This window comes from Felis catus, chromosome E2 (assembly GCF_018350175.1).
Source record: "Felis catus isolate Fca126 chromosome E2, F.catus_Fca126_mat1.0, whole genome shotgun sequence".
Lineage (NCBI taxonomy): Eukaryota > Metazoa > Chordata > Mammalia > Carnivora > Felidae > Felis > Felis catus.
In genome coordinates this window covers 18,408,061-18,422,051 of record NC_058382.1, presented here as the reverse complement: position 1 = coordinate 18,422,051, position 13,991 = coordinate 18,408,061, and the positions used below count along the sequence as shown (strand labels likewise).

Here is a 13,991-nt window from a genome sequence, read left to right as displayed (position 1 = left end):
GCTCTGTCTCTCTCTGTCCCCAAAATAAATAAACGTTGAAAAAAAAAGAAATTTTAACCGAGAAAAGTTGAAAGAATAGTAAAATTGCCACATTTTTGGTAACATTTTGCCTTTATCTTTACTTATCTGTCCATGTATACATGTTATTTCTGCATGTAAGAGGGAGTTGTAGACTTCACTCCTAAATAATAGCCTTCTACTTTTTTTATAAAAATTGTTCAATGTTTATTTTTGAGAGACAAACAGAGTACAAGTGGGGGAGGGGCAGAGAGAGGGAGACACAGAATCCGAAGCAGGCTCCATGCTCCGAGCTTCCAGCACAGAGCCTGATGCGGGGCTCGAACCCACAGACTGTGAGATCATGACCTGAGCCGAAGTCGGATGCTTCCCAACTGAGCCACCCAGGTGCCCCTATATACTCTTGAGTCCCACCTTTTTTACATGATTTTGGGGGGAAAGTCCAAGGAAGTTGTGTTAGAGAATGCTTCACATTCTGTATTTTTCTCAGTCACCTAACTTGTTCCTCTACCCAGATTTTTCTCTATAATTGGAAGTTACACAGATTTCACTGGGTTCTGAAGAACACTTCCAAGGTAATGCTGCAGATTTTGTAAACACATAACTAAGTATTGAAACTCGGATAGGGTAGTCACTGCTGGAGCTTTCCACTGTACGGAGGCTTCTTGCGATTAATGATCTGAATAGTGATAGTTTTAGCATCTTGATTCGGGAAGTCACCACATGTATGCATAAGTTTGGGATTAAAGAGAAAACCAAAAATTATGAAATTGAGGTCTACTCAGAAAAGGTAATGAGAGGCCTGTGTATCAGAAATTTTCATGTGAGGCCAGAACTGTAATTGGAACATTAATTTTAAAACAACAAAATTAATTAGAAAATTATTGTCACCATGTATACAATGAACGAATCTGTGAAAAGAGGAAACAATCATATACATTTGTTCTGGGGCCATTTCTTGAAAAGAATTATCTTTCTCCATTGAGTTGCTTTTTGGAAATCAGTAGACTACATAAATATATTCATTTCCAAATACACTTCTCATACCATTGTACCATGTGTCCATTATTCTAACAATACCGAAGACTATTACTGCACGTTTCAGAACTGCTACTGCTTTGTTGAAAGTCTTTTTTTCAATTACATCTTTGCAGATCAAGTTGTCAATTGCCATGGGAGAAAACGTTTTGGGGAATTATAATGTGGAGAGTATTGAATCTATAGATCAATATGGAGATAATTCACTTCCATTAATTCATAAACATATATTTCCTTTTACTTAGGTCTTTAATTTCTCCCAGCAATGTTGTGTACTTTTCAGTCCTCCACGTATTTTGTTAAGCTTATCCTTTAGTGTGTCATAATTCTTGATATTACGATAAATGCTGTTGCTGAATATATAAATTTTTTTCTGTGTCTCGACTTTGTTTCCTATGATATTAAATTTGAGTTCTAGTCGCTTTTCATAGATTGCTTAGATTTTTCTGTATACACAACAGTGTCATTTGTGAGCAAACACACTTTCACTATGTCCTGCCCAGTTTGAATTTTCTTCTCTTGCAGCATTTCCTATGGTGTCCAGTACACCACAGTGTTGAATAGAGCTGATGAAAATGGACATCCTTGGCTTTTGTCGAATCTTGAGGGAAGCATTCAGTTCTTTACCGTTAAATATAATGTTAGCTTTTGATTTTTCATCCATGTCCCTTATCAGGGTGAGGGATTTTCCTTTTATCATTAAAGTGAGTTGCACTTCGTCAAATGCTTTCTTTTTCAGCAATTGAGATTCTCATACAATATAAACATTTTTTTATACAGTGACTTACATTGATTTTCAACAGTTGGCTCCACTTTTCATTCCCAAGATCATAGTGTACTTGTCATACATTCCTGCTTTCATTTTGCTAATGTTTATTAAGGAATTTTCACATCTATGTTGATGAGGGAATTTTTTGTTTTTTATTTGGGGGTTGACATAATTTGCATATAGTAACATTCACCCTGTTTAGGTATACAGTTCTATATTTTTTTGACAAATATATACAGTCATATAACCATAACCAGGATACAGAATATTTGCAACCCCCCCCCCCAAAAAAAGTTCCTCCATGCTCTTGGATAATTAGTTCCCTTCCCCCAACCCCAGGTCATGACAACTAATCTATGGTTTTGTTGTTTGCAGAATGTCATACAAATACAGTCAGTAGACTTTTGTTTCTGGCTTTAATTTAGCACAGTGCACTTGTGATTCATCCATTTTATTATGTATATAAGTTGTTCATTTGTATTGTTGCGTCGTATTCCATTGTGGGTGAACCACAATCTGTTTACCCATTCACCAGATGATAGCAATTTGGGTTGTTTCCAGGATGGGCAGTCATGAATAAAGGCACTGTTTGCACTTTTGTGTGGACATTTTCATTTCTTTAGGTAAATGCCAAGGACTCGAAGTGCTGTTGTATGGTAAATATGGTTTTAACTTTGGAAAAGTTTGGCAATTTCTTGTAAAGTGGCTGCGCCGTTTTACGTTCCCATCGTCAATGTATGAGAGTTGCAGTTACACATCGTTGTCAGCACTTGGTGTTGTCAGCTTGTTTTTGTTTTCAGTGACTCTAATAGGTAGGTGTCTGGTGGTAACTCATTGTGTTTTTAATTTGCGTTTTCCTAATGGTCTATGTCTTTGGAAAAATCTCTGTTCAGATCTTCTGCTCATATTTTAATTGGATTTTTTGCTACTGAGTTGTAGGAGTTATTTTTTTTTTAGATATTAACCCCTTATCAAATGTACCATTTGCAGATATCGTCTCCCATTCAGTAGGTTGCCTTTTTATACTGTTGATGGTTTCTTTTGCTGTGCAGAAGCATTTTAGTTTGATCTAGTTCCATTTGTTTACTTTTGCTTTTGTTGCCATTGCCTCTGGAGTCAGATCCAAAAACTATCTCCAAGAGCAACGTCAAACAGCTTACTGCCTGTTTTCTTATAAGAGTTTTATGGTCTCCCATTTTCAAGTCTTTAATCCACTGTGAGTTAAATTTTGGGTACGGTGTTAACATAGTGGTACAGTTTCATTCTTTTGGATGTGGCTCTCTGGGTTTCCCAGCACCGTTTATTGAAGAGACTGTCCTTTCCCCATTGTATATTCTTGGCTTCTTTCTCATAAATTAGCTGACTATGCATGAATTTATTATAGGCTCTCTATTCCATTGCATCGGTCTGTGTGTCTGCTGCATCGCTCTGTGTGTCTGCTCAATGCCAATACCATACTGTTTTGATTACTGTAGCCTTGTAATGTAGTCTGAAATCAGGAAGTGTGATGCCTCCAGCTTTGTTCTTCTTTCTCAAGATTGCTTTGGTGATATAGTACCTTTTGTGGTTCCATACAAAGTTTAGGATTGTTCTATTTCTGTGAAAAATGCCATTGGGATTTTGATAGGGATTGCACTGAATCCATAGATTGCTTTGGGTAATATGGACATCTTAACAATATTAATTCTTCCAATCCATGAGCATGGAATATCTTTAGATTTATTTGTGTCGTCTTTGACTTCTTTTATCAATGTTTTAAAATTTTCAGTGTAAGGGCATTCTACCTCCTTGGTTAAATTTATTCTAGTTATTTTATTCCTTTTGATGCAATTGTAAATGGGATTGTTTTCTTAATTTTTTTCTGATAGTTTGTTAGTATATAGAAACACAACTGGTTTTTGTATATTGATTTTGTATCCTGCAACTTTACTGAAATTGTTTTTTAATTCAAATAGTTTTTTGGTGGAGTCTTTAGGGGCTTCTATATATAAAATCTTACTGTCCACAAATAGTGATAGTTTTACTTCTTCAGTTTGGATACCTTCTATTTCTTTTTCTTGCCTAGTTGCTCTGGCTAGGACTTCCAATACTATGTTGGATAAAAGTGGAGAGAGTGGGCATCCTTGATTTGTCCCTGATGATAAGTTTTCAGCTTTTCACTGTTGAGTATGTTTGCTGTGGGCTGATCTTAAATGGCCTTTATTATGTTGAGGTACATTTCCACTCTACCCACTTTGTTGAAATTTTTTTTATCACAAATTGGTGTTTAATTTGTTAAATGCTTTTCCTTCAACTGAGATAATCATATGATTTTTATTCCTTTTGTTGATGTAGTTTATCACATTGATTTGTGGATATTGAACCATATTTTTATCCCTGGAATAAATCCCACTTCATCACAATGTATAATCTTTTTAATGGATTAATTTGGATTGCTAATATTTTGTTGAGGATTTTTGTGTCTATGTCCATCAGGGATATTGGCCTGTAATTTCCTTTTTTTGTGGTGTCTTTGCTTTTGGTATCAGGGTAATGCTGGCCTTATAAAATGAGTCTGGAAGGATTTCCTTTCTTCAGATTTTTTCTTTCTTTCTTTTTCTTTGTTTTTTCGGTGTTTTGTTTGTATTGTTATTTTGTTTTGTTTTTGAAGAGTTTGGGAAGGATAGGTAGACTTCATTGATGAAGCTGTCTGGTCCTGGACTTTTGTTTGCTGCGTTTTTGGTTACAGGTTCAATCTTCTTTCTAGTAACCAGTCTATTCAGATTTTCTATTTCTTCATGATTCAGTCTTGGAAGATTGTATGTGTCTAGGAATTTATCTGTTTCTTCTAGGTTGTTCAATTTGTTGGTGTATATTTGTTCATAGTAGTCTCTTATGATCTTTTGTATTTCTTTGGGGTCAGTTGTAACTTTCCCTCTTTCGTTTCTGATTTTATTTATATGAGCCTTCTCTTAAACAAAATTGATAAACCTTTAGACTATCTTTTCAAAGGACCAACTCTTAGTTTCATTAATCTTTCCTATTTTTAGTCTTTTTTATTTCTGCTCTGATCTTTATTTCCATCCTTCTACTAACTCTGGGCTTTGTTCCTCTCCTTCTAGTTCCTTCAGGTATGAAGTTAGATTGTTTATTTGAGAGTTTTCTCATTTCTTCAGTTAGGTCTGCATTGCTACGCACTTTAGAATTGCTTTTTCTGCATCCCCCAGATTTTGATACGTTGTATTTTCATTTGTCTCGAGGTACTTTTGAGTTATCCTCTGATTTATTCAAAAAAGAAATAATCCATTGGTTACTCGGTAGCATGTTGTTTAATCTCCACATATTTGTGATTTTTCCAGTTTTCTTTTTGTGATTGATTTCTAGTTTTATACCATTGTGGTATGAAAAGAGGCTTGGTATGATTTCAGTCGTCTTAAATTTATTGAGATTCATTTTGTGTATGACCTGTCCTGAACAATGTTTTCTGCACTTGAGAAGACATGTGTATTCTGCTTTGGATTCGAATGTGAAATAAAGAGGGGGAGGGAGGGAGTCCATCTGGTCCCTTGGGGGACAAAGGAAAGGTCTCTAGCCCAGAATGTAAGCAACTGGCTCTGGGGGAGATAAAAGGGTATCTCCAGACTGTCTTACCCTTAGAATAGGACTCTGGTGAGGGGAGACATGTCCATCATTACAGTGTCAATATTTGCTGCTCAGAAGACCCAGACAGTGCATGAACACCAAAAAATCCAGGAAGAACGGTCTTCCAACACTTAATTTGACCATGCCCCAAGCACTGTGTGCCAGTTGTTTTGTCCATTTCTGGTCAGAACACGAGTATTTTCCAGTGTTAACTGGATCTTCCTACCTTTAAATGCAATCAGGTCTGACAAACATTCCCAGATGCTCATGATCTGTTGCCTATAACCCATTCCAGCACCAAACACTCTATAAATTAGTGTTCGATTTCAGGAAACAGAGTAAATAAGCAGCTAAATGGTAAGAGAATTGGGGTTTAACACAATCGCTGAAATAACAATAGGAATGAGTTCTAGACTAGACTTTCAGCAATGATCCCCGTGACAAGACAGCCAAGCTTGTTCTCCATGGAAGAGGCTACTTCTGCCTCCAATGAGAAAGTGTTATTTCATTGAATAAAAATTGGACTTAAGTAAATATACTCTCCTACATAGTATGATAAATTTGTCCAAGTTTTTTTCATCATAGTAAGTACTTTTATTTCTACCCTTCATTAAAAAAAAATTATCAAAAACAATCCCATCTGTTACTTGCTAAAAAGTGCAAAGGACATACCTCTACCGCTTATGTTTGTCAGTCATCAACTTCAATAGCTCCTTGTGTTATGTTTTATATGTTTTATTATGAAAGAGAATGGAGAGAATGGTACAGGTGATTTAAAATTTTTTTTGTCTGAATACCTAGTCACTTATTCTGCCTCCCCAAAAGTCTCAGCCAGTGTGAATTTGGTATGTATCCTCAGGCTACTTTATTATAATTTCACTTGCATTTTTATTTGTCTTTGCACAATCTTATGAGTTTAAGCTCATCTATTCTAAGAAGTCTCATTATGGGCTCATTTTTATTCATTCATGTATTTTAACCCACAATAGTCCATATTCTCTTTGCTCAAAAATTTTTTTTGTTATTTTAGAAAGAGAACATGAGTGGGGGGGAGAGGGGCAGAGGGAGAAAGAATCCCAAGCAGACTCTGTGCTCAGCACAGAGCTTGATCCCATGGCCCCGGGATCATGACCTGAGCAGAAATCCAGAGTCAGACACTCAACCACTGGGAGCCACCCAGGTGCCCCAACGCTCAACTTGTAACTGGCCAGAGGTGTAGCTCACTTCTTTGTCTCTGGACAAAATTATATTAATTTTACAACTTTTTATTATTAAAATTTCCAAAATACAGAACATTTTTTATTATTATAGAAACACACCAGTATACCCAGAACACCTGAACATGGGGCTGAGGTAAAGCTTCCTTGCTTGGGCAGGGCTTGCAGGGTTTGAATCTTGCAAAAGAAGGAACCCCTGGGCTTTTCTCATCAGTCTGCCCAGATGTGAGGCACAAGAGGAAGAAATGCCTCTGACCTTCAAACAAAAATGAACTTAAAATAGATCACAGACTGAAATAAAATGCAAAAGTACAAAATATTTAGGGGTACTGAGCGGCTCAGTCATTAAGTGTCAGACTTCAGCTTAGGTCATGATCTCATGGTTGGTGAGTTCGAGTCCCACATTAGGTGAGCACGAGCCCTGCATCGATGATCCCTGCTCCTCTGCCCCCCCCCCCCCGCCCCTCCTGGGATTTTCTCTCTGCCCCTCACTCACTTGTGCCCTCTCTCTCTCAAAAAACAAACGCCCCACCAAAATATTTAGAAGGAAATACAAGAGGAAATTGTCAGGACTGAAGGCTATGTGAAGTATAAACAAACATTAAGCAACAACAACAAAAGTATCAAGGATCTGTTTCCACATTTTAAAACTAGGGGAAAAAAGAGGGGGGGCTGGCTGGCTCAGTTGGTGAAGCATGCAACTCTTGATCTCGGGGTTATGAGTTTGAGCCCCAGGTTGGGTATAGAGTTTACTTGAAATCTTGAAATAAAAATTTTTAAAAACGCAGAATAATAAAGATCTAAATGGAAATCAGTGAAGTAAACAGACTATAGAGAAAGTCAGTAAGGGGCACCTGGGTGGCTCAGTCGGTTAAGTGTCTGACTTCAGCTCAGGTCACGACTTCATGGTTTGTGAGTTCAAGCCCTGTATCCGGCTCTCTACTGTCAGCACAAAGCCCACTTTGGATCCTGTCTCCCGCTCTCTGCCCCTCCCCCACTCACTCACTCTGTCTTTCTCAAAATAAAAGAGTAAAACCAAAAGCCTTAAGAATAATAAAATAGATAAGCCTCTATGCAAGATTTATCAAGTTATAAAAGGAAATACACAAATTACCAATATCAGGAATGAGAAAGGAGATATCACTACAATTACACAAATATTGAGAGGGGAAAAAGGGAAAATCATGAACCTATTTCTACCAATAAACAATTTAAATGAAATTAACAAATTCCTTTAAAGACACAAATGACTAAAGTTTACAAAAACAGATAAAAAAATAGATAACCTATGTAGCCCTATATCTATAATTAAATTTTGAATTAGAAATCTTTGCATAAAGTTACTTACATCTGTTGCGTCTCTATGCTGGACAAAGGATACAATGTTGTCCTACTGCACATATTTGCCAACTTCACATTCAGAGACCGCACGGAGCTTGAAAATGGCTGCAAGGTAAATACTAGAACTCAGAGCTTGACTTACTTTTTCATTAGCTGTGAAGACGCAAGAAAGTAGACACTATGTTAATTCAAATTCAACTTAAAAGTACATTGTGTCTATAGTTTCCCACTGGGAACAGCGCAAAATTTTGAGGACACGTTTTCAGTATTCAAAATGTATTACCCCGTTACGTAAACAAGTTACCAACATCATTGATAAATGACTGAAATTCCAACAAAAATTTCTTTGCTGTTTCATTGTATTCTTCAACCAACATTTTAACAATAGGCAAAAGATATGAATGCGCATTTTACCAAAGATACTTGGGTAGTAAATAACATTTTACAAATGCTCAAGGTCATGAGTCATTAGAGAAATGCCAGGTAAAACCACAGCGAGATTCTACTACTACAGGCCTATTAAAATGGCAAACATTAGAAACATTGATCATATCAATACTTGGCTACTATACGGAAGAACTGGAACTCATTCACTTTTGGGGGGAAAGTAACATGGTATTAGTACTTTAGAAAACAATTTGTCGGTTTCCAAAAATTTTTAATATTCACCTGCCCTTGACAAAGACATTGTACTCCTAGATATTATCACAAGGGAAATGAAGGCATAGGCCCATATGAATACCTGTACATTCCTGCCCATACCTTAGTTTGTAACAGCCAAAAACTCATGTTATTTAACATATAAAAAGCTTAAAAAATTATAGTGCATTTGAGTAAGTTTTCTGGTAAAATGGTAGAATAGGAAGCACTAGAAAGTCATCTCCCTATCTACACAACAATTGTATTGCTAGAATATGTCTACTGTAACTATTTTGGAACTCTGGGGTCTATTCAAAGGCTTACAACTTACAGAGGAAGCCTTAAGCAGTAAATTGCAGTTAATTTTGCTCAGTGTATGTCCTCAGCACTGTAGCAGCTACCTATCCCTTATCCCCTTGCCCTGTGGCAGGCAGCTATTTGTGTGTCCCTGGAGCAGCTTGCATGCAGTTTTGGGGAGACTGGGCAGGACCCCACTCTCCAAATATTGAGGATCTGTGCTCTAATCTGACCGCAGAGGTGAAATCGCGGAAGTGGGCGGCCATTTGTGCAACTCTTGTCCAATTGTTACAAGCTACTACCCCTCTGGCTGAGGTGACTTCCAGGGGATTTTAGGTGCCAGCACATTTCTTCCCCTTCATTTTTCTTTTTCTCCTTTTGGGAGTCAAATACTTAGGATTAAGACATTCCAAAGCAATCACATATACAGGAGAATTTTAGAAGTCAAGTTAACAGGCTCAGAAGAGACCTGAGATAGATACACTTCAGGCTGATCCCTGGCAGAGACGGCCTAGGACGGTTAAAAACATTTCTAAATAAAAATGGCAAACGCTGGGAAAAGATGAAGAATCTGATTTCCAGAGTTAACACATAATTAAATTTAAGTGTCCAGTGCTCAACAACAAAAATCACAAGGCAAACAAACAAAAAAAAAAACAGGAAAGCATGGCCCGTTCAAAGGGGGAAAGCATCACCAGAAACTGTCTTGTAAAAAAAACCCCGATGTCAGCTCCCATTAGACAAAGACTTTAAAACAACTATCTTAGGATCCTGAGGGAGATGGCGGCGTAGGAGGACGCTGGGCTCACCGCGTCCTGCTGATCACTTAGATTCCACCCACACCTGCCTAAATAACCCAGAAAACCATCAGAAGACTAGCAGAACGGAATCTCCGGAGCCAAGTGTAGACGAGAGGCCCATGGAAGAGGGTTGGAAGGGCAGAGAGTAGGTGCACACTACACGGACTGGCAGGAGGGAGCCGGGGCAGAGGGGCGGCCCGCCGGCCAAGCAGAGCCCCCGAGTCTGGCTGGCAAAAGTGGAGGGGCGGACAGGGTGTGTTCGGACAGCAAGCGGGACTTAACATCTGGAAGGTTATAGGCTAACAGCTCTGCTCGGAGAGCGGGAGGGCTGGAGGGCAATGGGAGGGAGAGTTGTTGAGCTCCAGACGACAGAGCGCAGCTTGGCGGGGCACAAAGGCGCTCGCCAGCGCCATCTCCCTCGCCCATCCCCCAGCCAAAATCCCAAAGGGAACCAGTTCCTGCCAGGGAACTTGCTTGCACCGCGAAAACACCCAACGCTGTGCTTCTGCGGATCCATCCCTCCGGTGGCAGGTCTGACTCCCTCCCGGTGCCGCAGGGCCCCTCCCAAAGCAGATCTCTGAAGGAAAAGCGAGCTGAGCCTGCCCCTCCCGCCCCTGCGCACCTTGCCTACCCACCCCAGCTAATACACCAGATCCCCAGCACCACAAGCCTGGCAGTGTGCAAGTAGCCCAGACGGGCCACGCCACCCCACAGTGAATCCCACCCCTAGGAGAGGGGAAGAGAAGGCACACACCAGTCTGACTGTGGCCCCAGCGGTGGGCTGGGGGCAGACATCAGGTCTGACTGCGGCCCTGCCCACCAACTCCAGTTATACACCACAGCACAGGGGAAGTGCCCTGCAGGTCCTCACCACGCCAAGGACTATCCAAAATGACCAAGCGGAAGAATTCCCCTCAGAAGAATCTCCAGGAAATAACAACAGCTAATGAACTGATCAAAAAGGATTTAAATAATATAACAGAAAGTGAATTTAGAATAATAGTCATAAAATTAATCACTGGGCTTGAAAACAGTATAGAGGACAGCAGAGAATCTCTTGCTACAGAGATCAAGGGACTAAGGAACAGTCAGGAGGAGCTAAAAAATGCTATAAACGAGCTGCAAAATAAAATGGAAACAACCATGGCTTGGATTGAAGAGGCAGAGGAGAGAATAGGTGAACTAGAAAATAAAATTATGGAAAAAGAGGAAGCTGAGAAAAAGAGAGATGAAAAAAATCGAGGAGTATGAGGGGAAAATTAGAGAACTAAGTGATGCACTAAAGAGAAATAATCTACACATAATTGGGATTCCAGAGAAGGAAGAGAGAGGGAAAGGTGCTGAAGGTGTACTTGAAGAAATAATAGCTGAGAACTTGCCTGATCTGGGGAAGGAAAGAGGCATTGAAATCAAAGAGGCACAGAGAACTCCCTTCCAACATAACTTGAATCGACCTTCTGCACAAGCATGAAACCTACAGACATCACAATGACTCTAAACCCATATCTTTCTATAATAACACTGAACGTAAATGGGCTAAATGTGCCAACCAAAAGATATAGGGTATCAGAATGGATAAAAAAAAACAAGACCCATCTGTTTGCTGTCTACAAGAGACTCATTTTAGACCTGAGGACACCTTCAGATTGAAAGTGAGGGGATGGAGAACTATTTATCATACTTGGAAGTCAAAAGAAAGCTGGAGTAGCCATACTTATATCAGACAAACTAGACTTTAAAGGTTGTAACAAGAGATGAAGGGCATTATATAATAATTACAGGGTCTATCCATCAGGAAGAGCTAACAATTATAAATGTCTATGCACCGAATATGGAGGCCACCAAATATATGAAACAATTACTCACAAACGTAAGCAACCTTATTGATAAGAATGTGGTAATTGCAGGGGACTTTAATACCCCACTTACAACAATGGATAGATCATCTAGACACACGGTCAATAAAGAAACAAGGGCCCTGAATGAGACATTGGATCAGATGGACTTGACAGATATATTTAGAACTCTGCATCCCAAAGCAACAGAACATACTTTCTTCTCGAGTGCACATGGAACATTCTCCAAGACAGATCACATACTGGGTCACAAAACAGCCCTTTGTAAGTATACAAGAATTGAGATCATACCGTGCATACTTTCAGACCACAATGCTATGAAGCTTGAAATCAACCACAGGAAAGTCTGGAAAACCTCCAAAAGCATGGAGGTTAAAGAACACCCTACTAAAGAATGAATGGGTCAACCAGGCAATTAGAGAAGAAATTTAAAAATATATGGAAACAAACAAAAATGAAAATACAACAATCCAAACGCTCTGGGATGCAGCGAAGGCAGTCCTGAGAGGAAAATACGTTGCAATCCACGCCTATCTCAAGAAACAAGAAAAATCCCAAATACAAAATCTAACAGCACACCTAAAGGAAACAGAAGCAGAACAGCAAAGGCAGCCTAAACCCAGCAGAAGAAGAGAAATAATAAAGATCAGAGCAGAAATAAACAATATAGAATCTAAAAAAACTGTAGAGCAGATCAACGAAACCAAGAGTTGGTTTTTTGAAAAAATAAACAAAATTGACAAACCTCTAGCCAGGCTTCTCAAAAAGAAAAGGGAGATGACCCAAATAGATAAAATCATGAATGAAAATGGAATTATTACAACCAATCCCTCAGAGATACAAACAATTATCAGGGAATACTATGAAAAATTATATGCCAACAAATTGGACAACCTGGAAGAAATGGACAAATTCCTAAACACCCACACTCTTCCAAACTCAATCAGGAGGAAATAGAAAGCTTGAACAGACCCATAACCAGCGAAGAAATTGAATCGGTTATCAAAAATCTCCCAACAAAGAAGAGTCCAGGACCAGATGGCTTCCCAGGGGAGTTCTACCAGACGTTTAAAGCAGAGATAATACCTATCCTTCTCAAGCTATTCCAAGAAATAGAAGGGGAAGGAAAACTTCCAGACTCATTCTATGAAGCCAGTATTACTTTGATTCCTAAACAAGAGACCCAGCAAAAAAAAAAAAAAAGAGAACTACAGGCCAATATCCCTGATGAATATGGATGCAAAAATTCTCAACAAGATACTAGCAAATCAAATTCAACAGCATATGAAAAGAATTATTCACCATGATCAAGTGGGATTCATTCCTGGGATGCAGGGCTGGTTCAACATTCGCAAATCAATCAATGTGATACATCACATTAATAAAAGAAAAGTTAAGAACCTGTCAATCGACAAATGCTTTGTCAAGCATTTGACAAAATTCAGCAACATTTAATAAAAACCCTCAAGAAAGTCGGGATAGAAGGAACATACTTAAACATCATAAAAGCCATTTATGAAAAGACCACAGCTAACATCATCCTCAATGGGGAAAAACTGAGAGCTTTTTCCCTGAGATCAGGAACACGACAGGGATGTCCACTCCCACCACTGTTGTTTAACATAGTGTTGGAAGTTCTAGCATCACCAATCAGACAACAAAAAGAAATCAAAAGCATCAAAATTGGCAAAGATGAGGTTAAGTTTCACTTTTTGCAGATGACATGATATTATACATGGAAAATCCGATAGACTCCACCAAAAGTCTGCTAGAACTGATACATGAATCCAGCAAAGTTGCAGGATACAAAATCAAAGTACAGAAATCAGTTGCATTCTTATACACTAATAATGAAGCAACAGAAAGACAAATAAAGAAAAGGATCCCATTCACAATTGCACCAAGAAGCATAAAATACCTAGGGACAAATCTAACCAAAGATGTAAAAGATCTGTATGCTGAAAACTGTAGAAAGCTTATGAAGGAAACTGAAGAAGAGATAAAGAAATGGAAAAACATTCCATGCTCATGGGTTGGAAAAATAAATATTGTCAAAACGTCAATACTACCCAAAGCTATCTACACATTCAATGCAATCCCAATCAAAATTGCACCAGCATTCTTCTCGAAGCTAGAACAAGCAATCCTAAAATTCATATGGAACCACAAAAGGCCCCGAATAGCCAAAGGAATTTTGAAGAAGATCAAAGCAGGAGGCATCACAATCCCAGACTTTAGCCTCTACTACAAAGTTGTAATCATCAAGACAGTATGGTATTTGCACAAAAACAGACACATAGACCAATGGAATAGAATAGAAACCCCAGAACTAGACCCACAAAAGTATGGACAACTAATCTTTGACAAAGCAGGAAAGAATATCCAATGGAAAAAA

At 38.7% G+C, this 13,991-nt stretch overlaps 1 protein-coding gene across 6 annotated transcripts in view; it reads right to left on the bottom strand.

Annotated features, from left to right (window-relative positions):
* Positions 1–13,991, bottom strand: part of ZNF792 (zinc finger protein 792) — a 36,331-nt gene that overhangs the window by 8,425 nt on the left and 13,915 nt on the right. For 4 of the 6 annotated variants that reach the window (XR_006590791.1, XR_006590792.1, XR_006590789.1 and 1 more), the window contains exon 5: positions 8,012–8,109. The gene's annotated coding sequence lies outside the window, so the exon portion shown is untranslated. Of the gene's footprint in view, positions 1–6,695; positions 6,920–8,011; positions 8,158–13,991 lie in introns of those variants that run through there. The other 2 variants (XR_002738523.2, XR_002149582.3) reach the window with 2 other exon arrangements.